The sequence below is a fragment of the Narcine bancroftii genome, chromosome 13, assembly GCF_036971445.1.
Source record: "Narcine bancroftii isolate sNarBan1 chromosome 13, sNarBan1.hap1, whole genome shotgun sequence".
NCBI lineage: Eukaryota > Metazoa > Chordata > Chondrichthyes > Torpediniformes > Narcinidae > Narcine > Narcine bancroftii.
Window position 1 is genome coordinate 59,420,624 of NC_091481.1, and position 27,151 is coordinate 59,447,774.

The 27,151-nt window shown below is 44.0% G+C and overlaps 1 protein-coding gene across 10 annotated transcripts in view; it reads left to right on the top strand.

Moving 5' to 3' along the window:
• The window catches only part of LOC138748596 (suppressor of cytokine signaling 1-like), a 183,951-nt gene that overhangs the window by 44,815 nt on the left and 111,985 nt on the right, over positions 1-27,151 (top strand). Inside the window, exon 1 of one of the 10 annotated variants that reach the window (XM_069909056.1) lies at positions 261-649. The exons of the other annotated variants lie outside the window; for them this stretch is intronic. The gene's annotated coding sequence lies outside the window, so the exon portion shown is untranslated. Of the gene's footprint in view, positions 1-260; positions 650-27,151 lie in introns of those variants that run through there. 10 annotated transcript variants of the gene reach the window in all.

Sequence of the window (27,151 nt, forward strand, 5' to 3'; positions counted from 1 at the left end):
CCTCACAAAGTCTAGCCGCTGCAGGCCTTCTTTGTGATCTCGTCAACATGGAGGCTTCGGGCAATGAGGGGATTAACCATCAGGCTGAAGCCTAGAGGCCCATCGCAGTGGACCCACTTGTTAATTTGCGTTACTCTCGTGGAACCTCCACAACAAACTTTCAAGCACCTATTAAAAGTGACTGTTCAATGAACAAAGGACAAAACTCCATACCAAACAATTGGTCTATTTTTTGCAGCACTAAGTAATATAGACAGATGTTTGAACTTGATTGTGTGAACTCAACACGTGCCGTTCTCGAACAAAACAAGGTATGGGAACGTGTCTCTAAAGCTGATCTGAACCCAGCAGGTTTATCACACAGGAAGTCACGCAAGCTGCATTGAACCCACTAAACTCTCACAGCCCTCCTTAGCTTGCTGTAAACTAGAGAGTTTGCAGAGAGAGGGAGAGAGAGAGAGAGAGAAGACGGACAGACAGACCGTCCCTTGCCTTTCAGTCATCTTTTCGGCACCATGAGTTTGTCCATCTATCACGGGAGCATCGGCCACGCTGAGACAGAAGATCTGTTGGCATTGATGGGGAAAGATGGCGGTTACCTGATGCGAAATAGTGAGACTGTGCCTGCAGCTTATTGCCTGTGTGTGTTGTAAGTATGGAATCGGAGGAACATGGAGGGGGTGTAAGGATGGTCATCAGTTGATCACTTTAAGCAGTTGGGGATGGAAAGGGTGGTGCACAAGTGAAACGGAGGGAGACGATGTTAATTCAGTGCATTAAGTTTTGACAGTGCAGGGAAACAAAACTGGGGCGGAGGGGGATCTGTTAACCTTGCTGAGGAAGGAGCGATTTATTCCTTGGGCCGCTCTTTCTTGAGAGAATTTCATTCCCGCCTGAATCATGCTGATAATGCAATGACCAACGGGCGGGCAATGGCTCCAGGCCTGGGTACTCTCAGGGGTATCCAGTTCACGAGTAGATTAATAGCCCCCGCCACGTGGTGTGGGCATTAATATCCTCCAATAAACCTGCCTGGTTTGAAGGGTCTGTCTTAACATATTTTACCGACAAGGTTGTATGGGTTCTCAACATTGCGGGGTCTAACTTGAAATCTTTAAGTCTGAAACTGTTCACCAAAACACAAACAATGTTTCAAGTACAACTCAGATGATTGAAGAGCGAGATGTGGGAAACTGAAATCTGAAGCTAATAAATACAATCTGCTGATCTCTCTCCCTCCTGTTCATTTCCTCTTTACTGTTTGTGATTCTGCCGACAACTGTGATGTAGATAACACTGGAATTGTGTCTGGCCACACAGTCATGGGTGTATAATGAATGAGTAGAGCAATGGACTAAACCTATCCTTGGGGTGTGCCTGTATTGATAATCAGTGAGGAGGAGACGTTGTTTCCAATTCATACTGACTGTGGACTTCTGATGAGAAAGTCAAGGATCCAGGTGTGGAGGCCCAGAGTTTATAGATTCTTGACCAGGAATAATGGGTGTCCCGGTGTCAGAGAGACCAGACAGTTTTGGAAACGGAGAGAGCGGGGGGGTCCCAGGTTCGGAGAGGGCGGTGGGAGGGTCCTGGGTTCGGAGAGAGCGGGGTGGGTCCCGGGTTCAGAGAGAGCGGGGCGGGTCCCGGGCTCAGAGAGTGGGGGGGTCTCGGGTTCGGAGATGGGGTGCCTGGGGTCAGAGAGAGCAGGGGGGCCCCGGGGTTGGAGAGAGCAGTAGGGTCGGTCCCAGGGTCAGAGAGAGCAGGGTGGGGAGGTCCCGGGGTCAGAGAGAGCAGGGTGGGGAGGTCCTGGGGTCAGAGAGCAGGGTGGGGAGGTCCTGGGGTCAGAGAGCGGTGGGGGGTCCCGGGTTCGGAGAGTGGGGGGGGGTCCCGGGTTCAGAGAGTGGGGGGGTCCCGGGTTCAGAGAGTGGGGGGGTCCCAGGTTCGGAGAGAGATGGGGGGTGCCCGGGGTCAGAGAGAGCAGGGGGGGTCCCGGGGTCAGAGAGAGCAGGGGTGTCCCGGGGTCGGAGAGAGCAGTAGGGTCCCGGGGTCGGAGAGAGCAGTAGGGTCCCGGGGTCGGAGAGAGCAGTAGGGTCCCGGGGTCAGAGAGAGCAGTAGGGTCCCGGGGTCGGAGAGAGCAGTAGGGTCGGACCCAGGGTCAGAGAGAGCAGGGTGGGGAGGTACCGGGGTCGAAGAGTGAGGGGGGTGGTCCTGGGTTCGGAGAGCGGAGGGGGTCCCGGGTTCGGAGAGCGGGGGGGGGGGGTCCCAGGGTCAGAGAAAGTGGGGGGGGGTTCCCGGATTTGGAGAGAGCAGTTGGTCAGTCCCGGGGTTAGAGAGAGCAGTTGGTCAGTCCCGGGGTTAGAGAGAGCAGGGGGGTGTTCCTGGGGTCAGAGAGAGCTGGGGGGGGGGGGGTCCTGGGGTCAGAGAGAGCGGGGGATGTTCCCGGGGTCAGAGTGCGGGGGGGTGTCCCGGGGTCAGAGAGGGCGGGGGGAACCCAGGGTTGGAGAGAGCGGAGGGGGACAGGGTTGGAAAGGGTGGGGGGGGGGAATGACCCAGGGTTGGAGAGAGTGGTCAGGGGACAGAGAGAGCGAGGGGTCTGGGGGAGTGAACATCAGCAGAGACACTCCCTCGCCACCGAGGAATGGTTGGGCATTGGTTATTTAAGTCATGTGGCAGGAGTAAGTGGGTGTTTACATGTGGGGGTCCCATGACAGTCTCCAGAAGGAAACATGTTATGGAACAGGAGGGGCTCCTCTGCTCCTATCAAATCTACTGCCATTCATCCAGATCACAGGCATCATTTTCCCAAACCTGTCCAACCCTTTCAGAATTTTGATGAGACCTCATTAAGATCATGAGATATAGAAGCAGAAATAGGCCATTCAATCCATCGAGGCTGCCCTGCCCTTTAATCATGATCTGACCAATCAATCTTTGCCTTAAATACACTTATGACTTGGCCTCCACAACTGCCTGTTGTGACAAATTCTGCAAATTTCTGGCTGAAGAAATTCTGATGCATTTCCGATTAAGTTGAGCCCTCTGGTGCTAGACTTTCGTCACCATGGCAAACAATCTTTTGACATGTACTCTGCCCACACCTTTCAACTTTCCAAATGTTTTGTTAATTTAGACCTACAGCACGGTAACAGGCCATTTTGGCCCTCGAGTCTGTACCGCCCACATCCCCGGTATGTACTCATGGGCCAGAATGGCCTGTTGCTGTGCTGTAGGTCTAAATTTAAAAATTAAAAGGTTGTCCTCCCATGCTGTATGTGGTGGTTCTCAACCTTTTTCTTTCCAGTTACATCCCACTTTAAGTAATCCCTGTGCTGTAGGTGCTCTGTGATTAGTAAGGGATGGCTTAAGGTGGGATGTGAGTGGAAAGAACAAGTTTGAAAACCCCTGCTTTAATCGTCCCTCATTGACTCGTTATGTGCATGGTTTCGTAACTCCAAAGGAAATGGGCCAATGACAATTTTTCTCAAGCAAAATATTTCTGTAACAATTAGAGCAGTGATTCTCAACCTTCCCTGCCCACCCACATCCCACCTTAAGCAATCCCTTACTAATCACAGAGCCCCTATGGCATAGGGATTACTTAAAGTGAGATGTGAGTGGAAAGAAAAAGGTCGAGAACCACTGCTCTGGAGAGTACAGAGCCAGTCTGCATAATCTCTCCTCTTGTGGCCCATACATAATTTTTGTGGCCCATGCATAATTTCTGCATCTGGTCTGGTGTATCATGGCAGAATGCCCATCGTGTCAAGCGCATCCTTTGTTAGTTAAGGACACCAAAACTGCCCAGTGCTCCAGATGCATTTTCACCAAGGAGCTGTACAAACGCAATGAGACTCTTCATAATTGTACTCAAACCCTCACCTAATAATATCTGCCTTCCTTTTGCCTTACAATTGCTTGATTCATCTGCATTTGCTTCTTAGCAACTGTCCATCACAGAATTATACATCTGTACTGGGTTGGTTGGGGTGGGGGGGGGGGGAAGGAAGGTGTAGGTTAATGGATGTAAATGAGTGGCCTGGACCTGTTGGCCGAAATGGCCTGTTACCCTGTTGTATGTCTAAATTTAAAAAATTTAAACCTTCTACCTCTGCCACACTGTTCACCCTATCTATGCTTCGTGTGATTATATAGACTTTCATCAGGTCCCCCTCCACTCCAAAACAAACACAACTGATCTAGTCTTCATAACCGAGACATGTCATCCCAGTGCAATTAGATCCTTCTTTAATAGCCTGAATACGCCTGGGATTGTCTGATCTCAGAAGCCAAGCAGGCACAGGCCTGCACAGTAGTTGGAGGGGAGACCAGGGGCTGTAGGTTTCTGTGAGGGGCGCTACACAAAGTGGCGACACGGTCGACAAATGTAAAGAATTTCATGTATGTTACATTCTATAGGTAGCATTACATGACAATAATGGAACCCAGAACACCGATGCTTGATAAAATAGTTACATAATACCTCCCCACCCTGATTTTGTATTCTAATGAAGGTATATATCCCATTTCTTCATCATCTTATCAAGCGTGCTGCAAACTTGTACACCAAGGTCTCTCTGTTCTTCAATATTCCCTGGGGCCCATGCATTCACTCTGTAGCCCCTTTTCCACTGGCATCCCAATTAATTGGCTGTGCAGGTCCTGGGATAGGAAGCCCTTCATACTGTTTCCACTGGGCCACCTTTAACTGGGACGCTATTTGCTTTTCCACTGAACACAGCTCATCCCTAGGGATCGGAATGTTCAACCTTCGACTGGAAATGGGGGAATTTCTGCTGTTCCTTTTCCACTGGTTTTATCAGCAAATGCCAGGGATATGAGTAGGGGTTGAGGTGGTCAATCCCCGGTGTGAAATGATGTCATTTGACGCTGGCATTCAGACAGTGTTCCTTTTCCACTGGACCCTGTCCCAGTAAATTCCCAGTTCTGGGACAGGGGGCCAGTGGTAAAAGGACTGTTGTTAATCCTCCCAAAATGCAGCACCTTACACTTCCTAGGATTAATCTTCATTTGCCTTTCCCTGCCCATCTCACCAACCAATCATTATTATCCTCTTCAATTACCCTCTCTGTCAACGACGCTACCAATTTTGTGACTTCTATGTACAAGCACACGCATCGAGTGTTCCCTTTAATCATCTAATCGTCACCATTTGACTAATACTCTTCCTTTCTATTCTGCACACCTCAGGGGCTCACATTTTTCAACGTTAGGTACTTTCAAACTGCCCTCTTAATGCCCCAGTTAGAAAGGGTCTGACCCGGTCAACCCTGTCAGAACCCAACCAGGTCCATGACCTACCTCAGAGGTAATTGGGGAATCCAGTTAAACTTACCCAGGTCATGTCCATGGGAGATTTGTACAAGAAAATGGCTGGCCCTGCTTATTCCAATGTCATCGGCGCGTCATTGCGTCACCGGGGAGCCAGCATCTGGACATCCAGCAGTACTTCCGATGAGTGCATGGCGCATCATTGTGGGGGTTGAATTCCCCTATTAAATCGCCGGCTTGTGATTTGAAAGGTACTTCTAGCACTTTTGCCCAAGTAATTGGACCTGGGTCCTGGAGGCGGTGGGGGGGGGGGTGACCCAGGTGCTGCAGTTTAAAAGGGGCTACTGTTTCATCTGCTGTGTTCTTGTCCAGTTACTCAGCATCTCCATGTCCCCTTGTATCCTCTTCATCTTCTCTTAAATGTGAAAATTTATGTTTGCCCTCTCAACCAAAGAATTGATTAATATGGTGATGCAGTACCAGACAAACCTGAAAACCTGAGACTACCTTGAAGAAGGGCTCAGGCCCGAAACGTTGGTAATATATTTTTACCTCCTATGGACACTGCGAGACTGGCTGAGGTCCACTGCTTTCATGTGCATTCTGTGCCAAAAATACGCCTGTAGAAGTGGATTCAGACCTGTGGAATGGTCGTTCGGGTGGCAGCGCTTAAAGGGCAGCGCTGGCCACCTGAAAGGGACAGCTGCACAGGAGGCGCCTTGGAGCGCACTCCGGCTCCTGTTCCTTTGGGATGTCAGCCCTTGGGTGGCCACGTCGGTGGGGCAGGGGCTGCGGGAAGGGGGGGGTGCTGTTAGGCACTCGCTAGCTGATTGTCATCCCCTTAGCGGCTGCTTTCAGGCTGGGGGGGACCTCAGTGCTCCGGCGATTATCCCTCTCGGAGGAGGGTTGGAAAGTGCATCTTGGAGACTCCTCCTGCTCTCTCAGGAGGCTCCTGACAGCCTCATAGGGGTAGAATATGTGGCTTTCATCAGGGTATTTTGGCCACCTGAAAGTGCCTTGTGTGTTTTTACTACAATCACAGCGTCTGCAGACAACCGTGTTTTACTCCCCTCAAAGATCCGTTCATTCCCATTCTATGCATTAACCAGTTTTCAATCCATTATGCTACCTTCAATTCCACATGCACTAATCTTGTTAACTATGAGACAGCAATTGTGTGGGGGTTTCTGAGAGTACACCTGTATTTATATGGGGATCCTGGCAGTGAGTCAGTACTTACCTGAGTAGGAGGGGAAGGGGGACATCCTGGAAATGGTTTACTGTTTAACTAGGTGTAGGGGGTTCTGAGAGTGTGTCGGTATTGCAATGGTGGGGATCTAATAGTGGGTCAGCAATTACATGGGGGGGTCATCAAGTGAGTCAGTATTTAAATGGGGGGATCTAGGAGTGCGTCAATATTAAATAGGGGGATATAATCGTGGGTCAGTATTTAAATGGGGGTGGGTCAGTATTTAAATGGGGGTGTATACTGTGAATGGGTCAGTATACGCTGTAAGTGGGGATCCTGGGAGCAGGTCGGTATCTAAATGACGGAGAGTTTGAGAGCTTTTCAACATGGGGAAGGATTTGGGTCAGTGTTAAAAGGAGAGTTCTGGTGGTCCAGAATTTACATGGTTTGGGGGGCGGGGTTGGGGAGTGTGGTCCCAGAAGTGAGTCAGTATTGTCAACCGGTCAAACTGTATCCTTTATACGGCAAAGATAAAGATACATCACCAACGTTTCGGTCTTGAGCCCTTCATCAAGGTCTGGAACAAGTTTTAACCTTTAAGTAGCGTCGTGTTCCAGTATTTTTGCCGCAGTGTCCATCTCCATTCACAAAACAAGACTTTGAAGTTCTTTTCCTCACTTCAAGTAAATATAGTAAAATCCCTGGTTTCCTCCAGGGATTGCAGAGGCCAGATATGCAAATTTTCTGGTGGGCTGAAACATACTTTTCCAATGCCTAACTAATAAACCTGCACCCCCTTACCTTGATACGTTGGATATGTATCTTTATCTTTGCTGTATAAAGGATCCTCTACCGGCACCACCTACGGCTCCTAGAACGCTTCCACCAGCGTTGTCTCCGCTCCATCCTCAACATCCATTGGAGCGCTTTCATCCCTAGCGTCGAGGTGCTCGAGATGGCAGAGGTCGACAGCATCGAGTCCACGCTGCTGAAGATCCAGCTGCGCTGGATGGGTCACATCTCCAGAATGGAGGACCATCGCCTTCCCAAGATCGTGTTATATGGCGAGCTCTCCACTGGCCACCGTGACAGAGGTGCACCAAAGAAAAGGTACAAGGACTGCCTAAAGAAATATCTTGGTGCCTGCCACACTGACCACCGCCAGTGGGCTGATAACGCCTCAAACCGTGCATCTTGGTGCCTCACAGTTTGGCGGGCAGCAACCTCCTTTGAAGAAGACCGCAGAGCCCACCTCACTGATAAAAGGCAAAGGAGGAAAAACCCAACACCCAACCCCAACCAACCAATTTTCCCCTGCAACCGCTGCAACCGTGTCTGCCTGTCCCGCATCGGACTTGTCAGCCACAAACGAGCCTGCAGCTGACGTGGACTTTTTACCCCCTCCATAAATCTTCGTCCGCGAAGCCAAGCCAAAGAAAATAAAGGACACTGTTTGACCTGCTGAGTTGTTCCAGCGTTGTATTTTTACTGCATTAAGACTAAACAGTTTATAAGTCAAAATGTAAAGTAATTTGAAAAGAAAGTCAGAATTGTAGTCCTTAATTATGGATGATTACATTCATATCTCTTCCCTTATCCTATCCAATTAACACCTTGTGTGGGTCCGGACCCCTCCCCCAGCCTGAATTCACTGTCTGAATTCTGAGATTTCCGGTTTCTGGCTAATTCTGTTTATTCCTTGAAGAAGGGCCCAGGCCCACAATGACTGCCATATACCTTTGCTTTTTTATGGACGCCGAAAGACCAACTGAGTTCCTCCAGCATTTTTTACTTCAATCACAGCATTTGCAGACTTTCATGTTTCACTTAGGTTCACTTAATTCCCGCAGCTTACAAACTAAACTTTAAATTGAACTTCGGACCCCTGTCGCTGGCATTGTAACAGTGTTGCGCTAACCCCTATGCTAACCATGCCATCATAATTCATCCCCTCCTCCCTGAAGTTAACAGATAAAACCTTTCTACTACAGGTATACCCCGCTTTATGAAGGGAGAGCGTACCTGAGAAACTGTTCGTAAAGACCCATGACTACAATTTTCGTGAAAGCGAAAATCTATTAAAACCTATTATAAATTCTTGGTAAATGCAAACACGGATAATTATTTTCATAATTCAAGTAATTGTAAAACAGGGTTTACCTGTATACTTAATAATATACTAATAAAGATGAAGACTCTTGCCAGGCAGGGACAGGGAGACAATTTGGGAGAGTCGTCCCAACAGCAAGTGGCTCTTCATCCTGTGCTCCACCATTGTATTCAAACAGCTGCTGCGGACGGGGCACGGCCGGGGCTCTCCGCTGGCTGAATGTTTGCTCCCATCTTCACCAAAGGGTTGTGTGCTCCTCTGTCACTTTTACAATTTTAAACTTTTATTAATCTTAAAATTTATTTATTTATTTCCTTGATTTATTTTTTTTTGCCAGATGCTTGAATTACGGATACTGTGGATTTTACTTCATGTGTGGCAAGGAACTGTTTTAGCAGATTTCAGATTTATTGTTAGAGAACATACATGGCATCACATGTAGCCCTGAGATTCTTTTTCCTGCGGGCGCGGCAGAATGACCACAAATTGGGAGTGCAAAAAATAAATTGTACACAATGTGAACATGTAAACAATCAAAGAACTGTAAACAGATAATGAATGTAAACAAACTGACTGTGCAACACAGAGAGAACAAAAGAAAATCAATAAAGTGCACAAGTAAGAGTCCCTGACTGAGTTTGTTGTTGAGAAGTCTGATGGTGGAGGGGTAGTAGCTGTTCCTGAACCTGGTGGTCTGAGTCTTGTGGCACCGATACCTCTTTCCTGATGGCAGCAGCGAGAACAGAGCAGGCGCTGGTTGGTGTGGGTCTTCGACGATTGCTGCTGCTCTTCGACGGCAGCGTTCCTTTGTAGATGTTCTAGATGGTGGGGAGGGTTTTGCCTGCGATGTCCTGGGCTGTGTCCACTACCTTTTGCAGGACTTTACGCTCAAGGATATTGGTGTCACCATATCAGATCAGCACAGGATTTCTGATGTTGTACCAAACCTCCGCAAACTCCTGAGGAAGTAGAGGTGCTGACGTGCTTTCTTCATGATGCCATTAGTGTGTTGGGTCCAAGAAAAATCCTCTGATGTAGTGACTCCCAAGAACTTAAATGTGCTCACTCTTTGCACCTCTGATCCCCCAATGATCACTGGATTGTCTACCTCTGGCTTTCCCTTCCTGAAGTCAACATCAACATTTGAGTGCAAGGTTGTTGTTGGTGCACCATTCAGCCAAGTATTCAATCTCCATCCTGTATGCTGTTTCATCTCCTTCCCCTACTGCTCAAATTTCTAGATGGTGTTATTGTCGTTCCGAGCCACACAGTCGTAGGTGTAAAGTGAGTAGAGCAGAGGGCTAAGGACACAGCCCTGTGGTGCTCCAGTACTGATGGGAGATTGTGGTCTAGAGGTGAGGAAATCCATGATCCAATACACAGTGGGATGTTAACTCCCAGGTCTTGGAGTTTGCTGATCAGTTTTGAGGGGATGATGGCGTTAAATGCTGAACTGTAGTCAATAAAAAGATCCCGATGTGTGCACCTTTGGGGTTCAGGTGTTTGTAGAGCCAGTGAGGTGGCATCCACTGTAAACCTGTTACTACGAAAGACGAACTGGAGTAGATCAATGTTACCACTCAGCAGCTGATCGGCTTCATCACCAGCCTATCAAAACACTTAAATCAGTGTTGCATAGCAAGTGCTTGGGGTCTAGAATATAATGCAGGGGTTGGAGTGGCAACAGACTCAGTTGTATTGTTCATGAGGAAGCCGGGCCAGTGTCTGATGTTGCCAGGATGCAGAAATTGCAGGGTATAGTGAATGAAATGAGCTGGATTAATCTGGCACATAGCTGGAGGTACTCAGCAGCCCTAAGAGACCGATTTGCACATTGCAACCATTCTGTGATTTTGTTCCTCCCTCCTGAAGACATTGATCAGAGTAAATGGATGTACTGTTACGAGCTCAGAGGACCCCAAAACCCAGCAGCAATAGATATTCACCAGGACAAATGGTTACTTAAACAAAAGTTGCTTTTAATTATTTTTAAACATGAAAATACTTTAACTTTACTTACTTAACTTAACACCCTTCTAATTCTTAGTGCACGTGTTTGTAAGTTCAGAAAATTTCTTTGGTTCACAGTCCAAACCTCCAAGTTCACTGGTTGCAGGCAATTCTTAAACTGCACAGAATTTAACATGTATAAAGTTCACTAGGCTTTGGTGCTTGAAAGGTAAATGCTTACCGCTCAGGAAGGTTCTAGTCAGATTTTCAGAGAGAGATTTGTTGTTTTTAATCAGGCACTTCAGTGTCTTGCTGATGAAACTTGCCCTGTCAGGATTCTCCAGATGATAACCTTTTTCTTTCAGGTCACCACAGAGTTCCTTTCTGTTTCCCTTATTCCAAGTGAAAGATTAGACAGCCAGTCTTCTCCTCTCGCATGAACCACAAGGGCTGTGACTAGGCCATCTTCCAAACTAGGCTTCTTGCTAGCTTGTCCTGTTCCAGTCCCCAGCTGCTCTTGCTGGCTGAAACACAGTCAAGTGATCTCTCTCACACTCTCTGAGAGAAAGCCTGTTTGATTCTCTCTGCTTGCAAAACCAAATGACCCTCTTACAACAGAAAGCTCTCCTCCAGACAATATGCGGCTCCAACAATCCCTTTCATCTGTTGCCTTTGGTAAACAACAATCCATTAGTGAAGTCTCTTGACCACACTTCAAAGCTCTTGCAAAAGAAATGGAGCCAATATGTCTAGCATTAGCAGAGCTCCAGTATTTCAAATAAGATGTTTTTAAAGTGTGTGTATGTAACCTACTCTAACAAACCTTTCCCACTTTATCTCCCAAAAACACTTCTATATACTCTGTCACAGTACGATCATTGAGTGTGCTGACAGGGTGATTTACATTTGTGAGGGTGCATGCAGAAAAAATGACAAATCAGGGGGCAGGCTATAATTTTGGTCTTGCCACATACAGCGGGGGTGGGAGGCCAGTGAGAAACAATAAAGCTCTGGAACCCTTGACTTATTTCTCCCGCCCACCACCCCCACAATCACACACCGCTAGCAGTAATTGAACCTGAAATAACAGATCCTGAGCCACACAGTGGAAGGTTGAATACAGCCAGAACCACATGTACACGTTCCCCTCCATCCACCAACTAAGAACATAAACATACTCAAGTTCCAGGAACACATTACATCATAGTTGTCTGAATTTGATAAAAATAAAAATAAGTTGGAAACAGATGGATAATGAGCTTTGCTACACAGGCACCATTAAACATGGTAAGGCAGCCCCATCTGGAATTGTTGATTTGGCCCCACCACATTTTGACAAATCCAACCAAAAAATACTGTCCTGACATTACTCCAATTGCTGACTTAAGTTAAACAGCACAGCCTCCAGACACGAGGCGGGAGAAACGCAGCATCGACAGGATAGCCAAAGCTTCAGGGCTGAGCACTCCGTTGAGCTATGAGCACGAGACAGGCAGGGACCTGAATATAAAGGGGGTGGGGGGGCTGCGGTCGAGAGGAGGGAGAAAAGAAGAGACAGGGGTGGAGAACAGGCTAGCAAATAGAGATTCAAGTGGGTGGGTGAGATGAGTGAGAAGCTGAAGTGTTGTGCGAATTGTTGAATGTTTTCTTGACTCAGCCTAACCCCGAAGTTGGCATTAAGAAGCTAGGTGTATTGGGATGCGTACAGATGGATAAATCCCAACAGGATTCCGATTGGAATTCTTTGAAGACGTGACAAGCAGGTTAGATAAAGGAGATGCAGAGGATGTTGTGTACAGTGAAAATCCGGTTTTGCACACCCTGATTTAATGTGAATTCGAATATACCGCAATGAGTCATTGGACTCTAGCGCCGGGCTCCTGTCAGGAGTGGGGGCACCGGGATCCTGTGATGAGTTAAAATGCATACAGAAGAGCTGGGATGCTCCAAATGAAGGAGAGATGGAAATGATGTAAGTGTGTGAACTAATCAGGGAGATACAGTGAAACTCTGACATAGTGTGACCCCACCCCCCCACTCCGCTTTTCTCGCGCCGAGATTTTTACGGATCCCAACGATCACGTTATAACAAGATTTCACTATATTGGGATTTTCAGAAGGCCTTTCACATGAAACTTCTTATCAGAATCAGAATTTATTATTGTCATGAAATTCATTAACAAGATGCTTAACAAGATAAGAACCTATGGTATAACAGGAAATGTACTAGCGTGGGTAGAGCATTGACCAATTGGCAGGAAGCAGAGCGTTGGAATACTAGCCAGTTGCTAGTGTTGGGACCTCTTCTTTTTATATTATATATTAATGATTTGTTTATGGAATGAATGGCTTTGTGGCCAAGTTTGCAGACGTTCCAAAGATCGGTGGAGGAGCAGGTAGTGTAGAGGAAACATGGAGATTGCAGAAGGACATGGACAGATTAGGAGATTGGGTGGAGAGTTTGCAAATTAAATACAATGTCAGAAAATGTACTTTGCTAGAAAAAAAATAAATGGGCAGAGTATTTTCTAAATGGGGAGAAAATTGAAAATCCCCAGATGCAAAGGGACCTGGGAGTCCTCATGCAGGACGGCCTGAAGGGAAACTTGCAGGTTGAGTCAGTGGTGAAGAATTCGAATGCAATGCTGGGCCGTTCATTTCAAGAGGAATATAAGAGCAGGGATGTGACGTTATAAGGCACTGGTGACACTCACTTAGGGTAGCTCCTTTAAGGAAGAATGAGTTGAAACCAGAGAGGGTTCAGAGAGGATCACTAGAATCTGAGGGAGCAAGGAGTTCACTAGATGATTGAGAAAGGATTTACGAGGAGCATTTGAGAGCTCTTAGCCAAACTCCTGGAAGTAGGAAAATGTGGGGAGAATCTCATTGAAACATTTCAACAGTTGAAGCATGGACAGAGTCGATGTTGAAAGGTTGTTTTCCCATAGTGGGAGTCGAGGATTTAAAGGCACCCAATTAGAACAGATATGGAGGAATTTCTTCAGACAGAGGGCGGTGAACCTATAGAATTTGTTGCCACAAGCGAATGCGGAGGCCAAGCCATTGGAGTGTGTTTAAGGGAGGGATTGATGGGTTCTTGATTAGCCTGGGGAGAAGGTCAAACAGTGGGGATGAGGGGGGGGGGGGGAAATGGATCAGCTCATGATTAAGTGGTGGGGTGGACTTGATGGGCTGAACAGCCTATTTCTGCTCCTATGTCCTGTGTACCCCAGGCTGTTGATGGAAGACAAGGGAGGAAGTTTCTGAAAATGTTGTTTGTTCGACACATGAAGTGTTGGAGCTAATGTTGTTCCTTTATTCACAGACAGCAGGTATAAACCAGATCATTTCAGGCGAGTGAGTCCGACATCAGTGGTAGGGAAACAAACTGTTGGAAAAAGTTCAAAGGTGCAAAGTTCTATTCATCTTCAAAGACATGATCTCCAGGAATTTACTAAGAGCTGCCAAATAGACTGAGAGAGGAGTCTGTCTTTTAATTAAGCACACAGCAGTTTTCATGGAAGATAAACCTGCAGAAATCTTTATACAGTAAAACCTCCGATATATGTTCCACCCACAGGCTTCGGTAGATGGGGGAATCTCATTGATGCCGGATAGGTGAATTTGCCAGCTTCTTAAGTTTGCATGTGGCATGATTGGCGAACTAACTGCTCGGGGCGGCAGTTGTAAACTTGCGTATTTTTTTTACCGGTTTATTTCCTGCAGATTTTTTTTTTTGCTGTTTGCCTGAATTCCACACGACGTGGATTTCACCGTGTAACAGATTGTATTGCCCATTGAATATGTGCTATAAATTGCCAAGCACTTTGTCATGGTATGGTGCACTTCATCATTCACTTGAAACAATCTGTCAGTTAACACTTTCGGTTAAACTCTCTGGAGCAGAGGAATGTTTTCCTGACTGGACAACAAATGGGGTGGTTGGGGGGGGAAATACTATTCCAGGAAATTTGAGGAAATGATCATCTTCAGCCGACTTTATTAAGGTACAGAGTAAGGAGCGTCAAAGCAGCAATTATAACAGTATAAACAACAAAATGCTGGATTCTTGTGCAGATTGCAATAAAAGGAAAGGCAGAAAGAATGCTGATAAATCATCTAACAATTTGGCAATATCTTGTATCCTGCCAAATACACTCACAGAAAGGTTTGCTCTCTCTTTTCCCTGGGGAAAAAAGGAAGGACTTGGAATGTAGCCAGTTATCATGAATTTGGAGAGAGAAATATGGGGTGGGGGAAGGGACTGGTTGACTGCTCATTGGAATTGTTACTCTTGCTGAGACTGAGTGATGGGTTGAATTGGGTGTAACGTCAGATGGTGTTCGAATTAGCCAATGCTTGGATTACATCAATTATAGGAGTCATTCGACCTATGTCAACACATATTCTTGCACTGTATCAACACGTTCCGTTGGTATCGGACGATCCTGAAACTTAAAAGTTTCACCCTAAAATCGGAGGGGGGGGGGTGAATTATCCTCTACAAAGGATCTGAAATTCTTGCCCTCGACGATGAAGTCTCAGCACCTCCACCATCTTCCCGCCCTGCAATCTTGCGCCTGCCCTGTTAGTTGTTAGCGAAATCTCAGCGCTCTTCCATGGGACCCGTCCACCTGGTCCGACTGTGGCCGGCTCCGTTCAGGCTTTCAACGGCCTGCTAAAGGAACCGTCCGTGGTGTATTTTAAAATATCCAAATAGAATTAAAATCAATAAATTATTTCTTTAATTAAAATATTGCGGGTTACTTTGAATAGAATCCGCTGGTCACGGTAAGTGCCAGATTTGGGGGTTGTCTCATTCAAAAGGTAGCACCGAAAACCAACATTTTAGGTGGAAATTCTGTTATCGTCCTATACACGAGTTGTCTAATACAGTGGCATATACGGTAGTCATAAAGCCCTCCAGAAAGTTGTCCAAATGTATTGTTGAACCCATTCAAAATAACTTAAAACTTGTTTCAAATATTTAAAATGTCACACCAAATTTCCCTGTGAAAGTTAGTTTCTGCTGTGAAAATTTGCTGAAAAAAATATTAAATAATTCTCCAAATTTCTGTTGTTAATAAAGAGTGAAATCCTTTCAGTGGGTAATGTTTTAAAGTCACATCTGGAAACACCTGGAAGTGAGACACATGGTTTGCCATTAGCCATCTTTGACATACAGCACAGTAACAGGCCCTTTTGGCCCACAAGCCCATGCTGCCCAATTACACCCAACCGAGACACTCATATCTGTGAAACTATATTTATCTCTTTGTAATATGAATACTTGTCCTGCATGTGTGTTGTTTGTCTGTATGTGTGTTACGTCTAGTTGTGTGTCTGTGTGTTTTGCACCGAGGACCGGAGAAGGCTATTTGGTTGTACTTGTGCAATCAGATGACCTTAAATCTCAAACCTCAAACCATGCATCTTAGCGCCTCACAGTTCGGCGGGCAGCAACCTCCTTTGAAGAAGACCGCAGAGCCCACCTCACTGACAAAAGACAAAGGAGGAAAAACCCAACACCCAACCTCAACCAACCAATTTTCCCTTGCAACCGCTGCAACCGTGTCTGCCTGTCCCGCATCGGACTTGTCAGCCACAAACGATCCTGCAGCTGACGTGGACATTACCCCTCCATAAATCTTCGTCCGCGAAACCAAGCCAAAGAAGAACTTGTGCAATCAGATGACCATAAACTTGACTTAAAACCCCGATATATTTTGAACGGTGGGAGGAAACTGGAGTAATTATGATGGGGAGATCTTCTTGCAGGATCTGAAATAGTCTTTAGTACTTAAGAGATTTTGGTTTGCATTCTCCCCATTATCATGGGCGATTTATTGCTTGAAGATTGAGCAGGAAATGTGTATCCCGGGGTGAGGTTGACAACGAGAAAGGGCGGGGAAAACAGTTCTCCAGAACTGTTTTCCATTTGAATTGATGGTGAAATGAGCTTAATGCACACTTCAGTCGAAGTCCAAAAATCCAGATGCCAGAAATCTGGACCACCTGAGAATCCGGCCTTCTTGAAAACCGCAAGCTTTTAAAATTTGGCGGGCTTTTAAGTGCATAAGCACCACGGATGCATAGAAGTCGCGGAAATGAATGAATAAATATTCATTTGAACTTAGTTTGTTAACAAAATATTTTTCATATAAAATACAATCAAAATTTACCTGTTCATCTCTTCTTTATTCACCTTAAATATGAATTTTAAAAGTACTGCCGAAAATCTGGACCGACCCAATCTCCGATTTTTACTGTATAATAGATCAGCAGGGAAAATTTTATCCAGGTGTATTGTAAAGCATGTTCTTTGGGCATAAGGTGACATTATACTGCAAATAATACTCTTTTATGGGTCTGCATTCATTTGGGATGGACATCCCTTCTTATTGATCACCGAGAGGGTTTTTTTACTGCTCAAACATTTTCTTTCCACTCATGTACCACCTTAAGCAATCCCTCACAGAGCACCTATGGCATAAGGATTACTTAAGTGGGATGTGGGTGGAAAGAAAAAGTTTGAAAACCACTGTTTTAATCGTACCTCATTGACTCATTATGTGCACGGTTTCATAACTCCAAAGGAAATGGGCCAATAACAATTTTTCTCAAACAAAATATTTCAGTAACATTTGGGTCTAGAGTAGTGGTTCTCAACCTTCCCTTCCCAGTCACAGCTCACCTTAAGCAATCCCTTACTAATCATGGAGCACCAATGGCATAACGATTACTTAAAGTGGGATGCGAGTGGAAAGAAAAAGGTTGAGAACCACTGATCTAACCAATACTGAAATGTCAGGGATTGTAACACCTAGTCCTATAAATCAATCAGATTATTAACTCAAACTTAAATGTGACAACCATCGTTATTAGTGGGGAAAAAAGTTTGATTTCCTTGGGAAAGACTGATTATCCGAAATTGAATTCTCCAAAATCCTCAATTATCCCAAAATTTTAAAAAAATGGATAAATGAGGATATCTGAAACAAATCAGAAATCCTCATTTATCTGAAAATGTTGTTGGAAAGCTGAGCTGACCAGGGTCCTCGGGCATTTTGCGGCAGCGGTGACCTTGGGCTCCTGGCACGAGTGGGGCCTCGGTGGGGAGGAGTCTGTGATCGCTGGCAGCCAACATTTTCTGGTGAGGATTAAACATTATTTTAATCCTTAAAAACCCTTCCCTTATTGTTTGTTGTTGTTTAAACTGTTAACAAGTGATTTGCTGTTGCTACTGGGCTGTTTATAAAAAAAGACCAGTTTTCCAAAAAAAGGAGACAAAAGGTCAGGCCCAGTCCTGACCATTTCGGATAATCACAGTTGTACTGTTCTTATCAGAACCAAAATCTTTGTTTTTTTTTTATTTCTACAAATGATAATAGTCTTTTTTAAAAATTTTTATTTTTATTTTTCACACTATGAACCATACTGACCAAAATACACACAAACCTTTCCCTCTTGAATATAAAGTCATTTTCTCCCCTTTTCCCCTCTCTCCTTCACCCCCCCCTCCCCACCCACTCAACGTTCAACATATATGATACATTAAACCCATTAAACAGTCATCACACAATGAAAATAAACAAGAAATTTGTGTCCTCTACTTTTACACACTGGGTCAGTTCATTTCGTTTTCTTCTCATTCTGTCATTTTAGGGGGTGGAGGTCCGCGGTAAGCCCTCTCTGTTGTGTTCCATGTACGGTTCCCAAATTTGTTCGAATACTGTGATGTTATTTCTTAAATTATATGTTATTTTTTCCAATGGAATACATTTATTCATTTCTATGTACCATTGCTGTATTCTCAGGCTATCTTCTAATTTCCAGGTTGACGTAATACATTTTTTTGCTACAGCTAAGGCTATCATAATACATTATTTTTTGTGCTTCTTCCAAATCGAGTCCAAGTTCTTTACTTCTTGTATTACTTAGAAGAAAGATCTCTTGATTTTTTGTTATGTTGCTTTTTGTGATTTTATTTAATACCTGATTTAGAACTTCCCAAAACTTTTCCACTTTCTCACATGCCCAAATTTGCATACTGTTGTTCCCGTTTCCTTCTTACAGCGAAAACATCTATCTGATCTTGTTGGGTCCCATTTATTTAATTTTTGGGGCGTGATATATAGCCTGTGCAACCAGTTATATCGTATCATGCGTAACTTCATGTTTCTTGTATTTCTCATAGTTCTGGAGCATAGCTTTTCCCATATATGTTTAGATCTTGTTCCCACTTTTGTTTGGGTTTACAGCTTATTTCCTCGTTCTCTTTCTCTTGCAGTTTGATGTACATGTTTGTTATAAATCTTTTAATTATCATTTTGTCTGTAATCACATATTCAAAGCTGCTTTCTTCTGGTAACCTCAGTCTGCTTCCCAATTTGTCCTTCAAGTAGGTTTTCAGTTGGTGGTATGCAAACATTGAGTTATATCATATTTGCACTTCATTTGTTCAAAAGATAATAATTTATTTCCCGAAAACAATTTTCTATTCTTTTGATCCCCTTTCTCTCCCATTCTTTAAAGGAAAGGTTATCTATTGTGAAAGGGATTCATTGATTTTTGTGTCAATATTAGTTTTGGTAGTTGATAATTTGTTTTATTCCTTTCTACGTGAATCTTCTTCCAAATGTTGAGCAGATGATGCAATACCGGTGAATTCCTATGTAGCTCCAGCTTTTCATCCCACTTATGTAGGTACCTTCTCCCCTATTTTATCTAGCTCTAATCTGGTTTTTCCCTTGTTTGATAAAAATCTGATAGGTATCTTAATTGTGCTGCTCTATAATAACTCTTAAAGTTTGGTAGCTTGTTTGTACCATTCTGTTAATTTATCTAGCGCTATCCTCGGTTTCCCCCCTTTCCATAAGAATTTCTTTATTATTTTCTTTAGCTTCTTGAAGAATTTCTCAGTTAGGTGAATTGGTAACGATTGGAATAGGTATTGTATCCTTGGGAAGACATTCATTTTAATGCAATTTACCCTTCCTATCAGTGTTAGTGGTAAATCTTTCCAATGTTCTAAGTCGTCTTGTAATTTCTTCATTAATGGCTGATAATTTAGTTTGTATAGATGGCCTAGATTATTATCTAGTTGAATACCTAGGTATCGGATTGCTTGTGTTTGCCATTTAAATGGTGATTCTTTCTTGAACTTTGAGAAATCCGCATTATTCATTGGCATTGCTTCACTTTTATTTGTGTTGATCTTGTACCCCTTCAATTTCTTATGTAATTCTTTTATTGATAATTCTGGTTCTGTTAAGTATACTATAACATCATCTGCAAATAAACTGATTTTCTATTCCTTCTCTTTTATTTTTATCTCTCTTATTTTATTTTCTGTTCTTATCAGTTCTGCCAGTTCTAAAGCGAACAGTGAGGGAGATAGTGGACATCCCTCCCTAGCTGACCTGCTTAATTTAAATTGGTTTGATACATATCCATTTACTGTCACCTTCGCCAATGGTCCCTTATATGATAATAGTCTTTCTGAGAACTTTCAGTATCATCTGAATTTTGCTTGACATGCCTTACATTGACTGCCCATATCGAAATCTGAAATTTGAGAATGGTTTCGTAGTCTCCCTTTTCGAACACATATATTCTGTTTTCCTGAAATTGCTGGCTGCCTGCCCTGTGATGCATTTTGTTCCTCTGGGAGCCCAGTGCAGTTCCCTGCTGCCTGCCCAATAGGAATAGTTTAGTGCAGGCAAGTCAGCTGCAGTCACAGCAGGGTCGGATTAAGATCGTGCAGGGCCTGTAGCATGTATAAAGAAGCCCTAAATTGTGCCGGCTGGTGCACACGCGGTGAGAGGGATGTGTGACGGCAGTGCACAAAGTGGCGGCTGGCGAATGCGTAATGAGGGGAAAATGTGATGCTGGCCCAACCCCGAGAGAGTTTCTGACACTGACCCTGCGCATCCTCTGTTTTGGTAAATTTGAAATAGTCATATTCTTAACAAAATGATACGAGCTTTCCCAGATCACTATATACACTTTTTCAGTGGCTACTGTATAATTTGGCGTATAAGTCGACCTCCTTTTCTTTCTGAGAGATTATTTTGGGTTTCATGACTCAACTTGTACGTCAAAATATATGTATATCCTTGATGAAGGTTATAATAATTTTTGCTACAACCTTATTAAGCTTTCATATTTCCCAACAATCTCCTGCCCCTCCCCCCCCAAACCCAAACAACCATTACATAGATAGTATTACTTACATGTAGGTATTAATTTCAAATGTAACAAGTATTCAGTCTACAAGTATTCAGTGTGATGGTGCTCGACGTTCTGCTACCGACCCGGGCAAATTGTGGTCTTTGGTTTGGGAGGTCCAGAATCCAGTTATAGAGAGGAGTGTTGAGTCCAAGCGAGGACAGCTTCTCCATTCTCCTCTCGGAAATGATCGTATTACACACACACACACACACACACACACACACACACACACACACACACACACACACACACACACACACACACACACACACACACACACACACACACCATATGCAGGATTAGATCATGTCGGTGGGGGGTGGGGGGGGATCCAGTGATCCTCTCTGCCACTCTTATGGTCCTGTGGATTGACCTCTGATCCATTGCTCTGCCACAACCGTCCCACGCTCTCGATAGAGCTCCTGTAGAAGGTTGACATAATGGTGGCAAGTAACCTTGCCCACTTCAGTCATCATGGAAGTATAATCGTTCTTGCAACTTCCTTTCAAGTGAGGAGAATGTTGAGTGTTCACTGGTTCAGTGAACTCCAAGGGACTTGGTGCTCTCCACTCTCTCCACTACAGAGTTGTTTTTTTTTTAATTTTTTTATTTTTCACACCATAAATCACATTAGCCATGATATACACTATTTCTTTTTCACACATATACAGTGACTTTTTCTCCCCCCCCCTCCCTCCTCCCAAGCCACCCCCCCACCCCCCCCTCTCATCCATTTTAGGTATACAATCTAGGTTGCATTAAGCCAGTCAGACAATGTTGTCATTCAACAAAAATACACCAGAAATTCTACTGAGTCCATTCTTTTCTTTCCTTCTCCTTCCATCAACTTAAGTAATGTTTGTCCCCGGTAGGTTTTCGCTATTGTATTTAATGTAAGGCTCCCATACTTGTTCGAATATTTCAATATTATTTCTTAACCTATATGTTATTTTTTCTAATGGAATACATTTATTCATTTAAATTTAGTAGTTTCTTCCTTTTAATTTGGTTATGTATTCCATTAATATTTAAAGTCATATAGTTCAGCGTAGCCCTTTTATATTTTGTTTATCTTCTCTTTCCGTTTTTCCATCATTACCTTTCCTCCTTTTCCATTTCTGTTTTCTTATTTTCAACTCTTTATAAGACAACATTCCTCCAACATCCAACATTTTCCTTATTCTCCTATTTATATCTTCTTTATCCCCAATCTCCCCTTCCCCTCCTGAGTTGTCCTTTATCCCTTGTCGGACAACCACATCTCCCCTCTCCATTTGGATTTGCGAATCCACTCGCAAGCGTCAACTGATTTTGCAGTGACCGCTATTTCCCCCCACCCAGCCCTCCCCAGAAAAGATTTCACTTTTCATATGTCACAAAGGTCACTCTTTTAATTCCCTCCTTATTCTCTCTATTCCATTACCTTCCCTTATTAATTCTTGTCTATACTATCTATATTTTCCTCTAAGTACAGATACATTCACGTATGCTCATTGTCTCTATTCACTCTTATACCTCTTTACCCGCATACATATCAATCGTGATCATTTTTACTCTCATTACCCGTCTTCATCCCTCAGTCTATTTTTGTCTTTACCCACATACATATCAATCGTGATCATTTTAACTCTCATTACCCGTCTTCCTCCCTCAGTCTATTTTTGTAATTGTTCTGCAAATTTTTGTGCTTCTTCTGGATCCGAGAATAGTCTGTTTTGTTGTCCTGGAATAAATATTTTCAATACCGCTGGATGCTTTAGTATAAATTTATACCCTTTCTTCCATAAAATCGCCTTTGCTGTATTGAACTCTTTTCTCTTCTTTAGGAGTTCAAAACTTATATCTGGATAAATGAAGATTTTTTGCCCTTTATACTCCAGTGGTTTGTTGCCCTCTCTTACTTTTTCCATTGTCTTCTCCAGTACCTTTTCTCTTGTAGTATATCTTAGGAATTTTACTACAATAGATCTTGGTTTTTGTTGTGGTTGTGGTTTAGAGGCCAATGCTCTATGTGCCCTTTCTATTTCCATTTCTTGCTGTAGTTCTGGACATCCTAGGGTCTTAGGGATCCACTCTTTTATAAACTCCCTCATATTCTTGCCTTCTTCATCTTCCTTAAGGCCCACTATCTTTATGTTATTTCTTCTGTTATAATTTTCCATTGTATCTATTTTTTGAGCTAGTAGTTCTTGTGTCTCTTTAGTTTTTTTATTAGATTCCTCCAATTTCTTTTTTAAGTCTTCTACCTCCATTTCTGCTGCTACTGCCCGCTCTTCCATCTTGTCCATTTTCTTTCCCATTTCTGTTAAGGTCATCTCTATTTTATTCATTTTCTCTTCTGTGTTGTTTATTCTTTTTCTTAAATCATTAAATTCCTGTGTTTGCCATTCTTTAAATGACTCCATGTATCCTTTAATAAGAGAAAGTATATCCTTTACCTTGCCTTTCTTTTCTTCATCTATTTCACTGTATTCTTCCTCTTCTTCTTCCTCTGGGTTGGCCATCTGTTGTTTCTTTGTTGCCCTTTCCTTCTCTTCTTTCTTGTTTCTATTGTCTTCTGTGGTCTCTTCTTGCTGTCGTTGCCGGCTGTGGAGATCGACTCCCCAGCTGGTCCCCCCTCCCGTCGGTGTGTTTTTTTTCATGCGCGGTTGCGCACTTTTACTCGGCTCTGTGAGCCATTTTTGTAGTCCATTATTTACCGACCTGAGGGAGCGGGTTTCTCTCTCCGCAGCGGGCCTCTTTGGACAGGTAAGGCCTTCACCTTTTTCCTCCGTTGTCTTCTCTTCCTCTCTTCTTACCGTTGATTTTGATTTTTCTTTTTTTGTCGCCATCTTCTTTCCACCTTTATACTCACTTTTCTGTAACTTTTATTTCTGTGCCTTTGTGTTTTCCTTTGTTTTTCCCAACTTTTCTGGAGAGGGCTGGAGTTCACCGTCCGGCCACTACTCCATCACGTGACTCCTCCACTACAGAGTTGTTGATGTGAAGTGAAGGGTGATCATTCCTGGTCCTCCTGAAGTCCACAATGATCTCTTTCATCTTGTCCAAGTTGAGCCTCAGGTTGTTACTCTGGCACCATCTCTGAGATTTTCCACCTTTTCTCTGAAGTGCAACTCATCGTTGTGTCATCTGCAAACGTGGTGACACTGTGGGTGCTGGATCTGGTGATGCAGTTGTGGGTCAGTAGCGTGAACAGGAGTGGGCTGAGCACACAGTCAGGTGTGCCAGTGCTCAGTGTGATGGTGCTCGACGTTCTGCTACCGACCCGGGCAAATTGTGGTCTTTGGTTTGGGAGGTCCAGAATCCAGTTATAGAGAGGAGTGTTGAGTCCAAGCGAGGACAGCTTCTCCATTCTCCTCTCGGAAATGATCGTATTAAACGCTGACCTTAATGAACAGCAGCCTGCCGTATGAGGCACTGCCACTCTGATGTACCTGCAGAGTGGAGGAATAACACTTAATATTCTGTCTGGGCACACTCCAACCAGTCTGTATTAACACTGACCACCAGTTTCTCCTTCCCTGAGTCTCTCACTTTCCCCATCCCTCTGTCTCCTTTCCTTCAGCTCTCCACCCCCTTCCCTCACCATTCAGAAAACTACCCCCCACCCCATCACATCTCAGCTTTTTTTTCCTCTTCTATTCTCCCATCCATTTATGACCTGTTGGCCTGGGCTCCTCCCCTGCTCCTTCCTTTCAGCCACCCCCCCCCCCCCCCCGCCCTGTCACCTGCCTGCTCGTTGCTCATCCCTTGACAAAGGGCCCAAGCCCAAAACATTGGTCACCCTTTACTTCATATGTGGATGCTGCGTACCCTGCTGAGCTTTTCCGGCACATTGGTGTGGTGCACTTGCACGGAATAGATTGGTCTCAGATTTGCACAGGTGTTGGTGGGTGATGGCCACTCTTCAATAAGCGATCGGGGCATTACTCGTTGCTGTATGTGACAGGGTCTGTCTCTTGTTGGTTCCAGGATGTTGGCTACAGAAGAACTTCAGTAAATTCACCAGCCTGGCAGCTTATTTAACCTGTCTAGAAGTTAACATTTTCCATTAACATTTTGCAAGTTTGTGCAATGACTCAGACCTTTGCAACTTGTCTCTTGTGCTTTTGACTCCAATATTTCCTGATAGGAAAGAATTATTGAAGAAAATAAAAACAAATCAGACAGGAGAGGTTAGAATTTTTGGTAACAATGCCTTGCTTATGAAACAAGCTGACTCCTGACTTGTTGACCAGTGAGAAGTTTTTTTTCCCCCTGAAAGGCTCCGTGGTGCTGTCGATCTCATGCATGGTATCGCTCATTTCTAGTGCTATTCAATGTACTCCGACAATGTGTTTACATAATGAGTACCGTATATATTCATGTAATAGTCAATCCAGTGTGATAGGCAAGCCCCACCTCCGACCACCTGCCCATTGAGTCCCGACCATGAACCCTCACCTCAGCTGCCCGCCCATCCAAGCTCCTGATGCCCGACTGCCTGCCCATCCGAGCTCCCATTGCAATCCCCCATTGACCAAGTGGAGTCGATGTGATCAAGTGAAAGAGAAATGGGAGGGGGCGTGGCAAGATGGCGTAAGGATCAGACGTGCCTTCCAGTCCTCTCCTGACTCTATCTTATTGTTTTGTCTAGAAATGCCCGTTAAAATTCTTTAAAAGTTTAGATAATTTCAGTGCTGTTAATTTAACTTATGATGGTACAATTGGTGGAAAAGAGCAAAAAAAAACGACAACAGATCATCAAAAAACTACATTTTCCAAAAGTTCAAGTTTTGGAGCCTACCTACAGGAAAGACACTGGGACTCAGCGTGAAATGGATCCCAGGAGAGAGGTACAGTGTTCGGATGTAGAGCTCTATGTTACATCGGTAGAGCCCCCTAAAGAGGGCTCCAAACAGCCTTTAGAACAAAGAGTTACTCAAAGGCATTTGTCAACTGTAGAGGTGGCGCTGCAAACTGCATCTCTTGAGATAAAAGAACCTATACAACTTGATGTACTGGGAGAACTTAATACATTATGGACTGGGGAAAACCTCAGCCAGCGTCCTCCAGTTATTGCTGGAGAGGCTGTGGCTGGGGTTTCCACATGCAGTCATACTACAAGGAAGGCAACCAGAATGAAGGAAGGAACAGAAGATCCTTTGGTTATGCAGAAGAAGCAGGAATCTGTTGAGCCAAAATCTCTTCCAATTGAAAAGATTTTTGTGAATCTTGAATCTAAATTATCTTATACAATGCAGGGATTATCCAAGATTATGACTGAACTTGGTACTAGGTTTAATACGCTGGTGAAAATACATTCTCAACAGATGGCTGAGTTTGGAGCTTTTAAGCTTGAAGTGAGAGATAAATTTAATTCGTGTGAAGAAGATATAGACGAAATACGGGATCAAGTTTTTGATGTGACCAAAATGGTTGAAGACTTACAAACTCAAAATAAAAATTTGGTGAAAAAGATTGATTATTTGGAAAACCAATCCAGACGGAACAATATAAAGATTATTGGTTTGCCAGAAGGTATGGAGGGACCAGACCCAAGAAAATTTTTTACTGAATGGATTCCGCAGGTGCTGGGTCAAGAACATTTCCCGGAAGGTATAATACTGGAACCTGCTCACAGAGCCTTGCGTAGAAGACCTATTTCAGGTCAAAGTCCAAGACCTGTTTTGGCTCATTGCTTGAATTATTACGACAGAGAAATAATTTTACGAGTGGCTATTAGAAATGCACAACAGAGAAAATCACCCTTGATGATTCAAAATAATCGAGTTTTCTTCTATGCGGATTTGAGTCAAGAAGTTATGTTCCAACGACGGGAATTCAATCCTGCTAAAGAGTTGTTGTGGAAGAAAGGTTACAAGGCAACCTTTAGATATTCAGCTGTTTTGAAGGTTTTTCAAGATGGCTGCCAACCAAAGTTCTTTGATTCTCCAAAGGAAGCTATAGCATTTGCTCAAGAGCTGCTAATTACTCAGTTTCAACAGAGACATAGTCCGCCGTGATCTCTAAGGAGACAAGAGATGGAAGAAAAGAGCCGTGCTCCAAGAAGGAATGGTTGTAATGGTGACTCGGCAGTTGGAGCTGATTAAAAGAAGAGTTGTCCCTTTTTTTACTAATGTTTTTTTTTAAAAAAAAGGGATATTAAATAATGATGATGTAAGTTTAAGATGAAGTGAGAGTTGGGGGAGAGAACTGGATAGGCACTATTTCCTGAAAGTCATCTGCTACGTGTGAGTTATCTCACACCCATTTTTTTTTGGGAGTTACCGCATTGCGCGGTTTAGACAGGAGGGGGTATTTTTAACCTCCTACCCATTTTTTTTTTCCTTTTTTGTATTATTAGATTAAAGAGTGAAGGGTTTTTTTTTTGTTTAAAT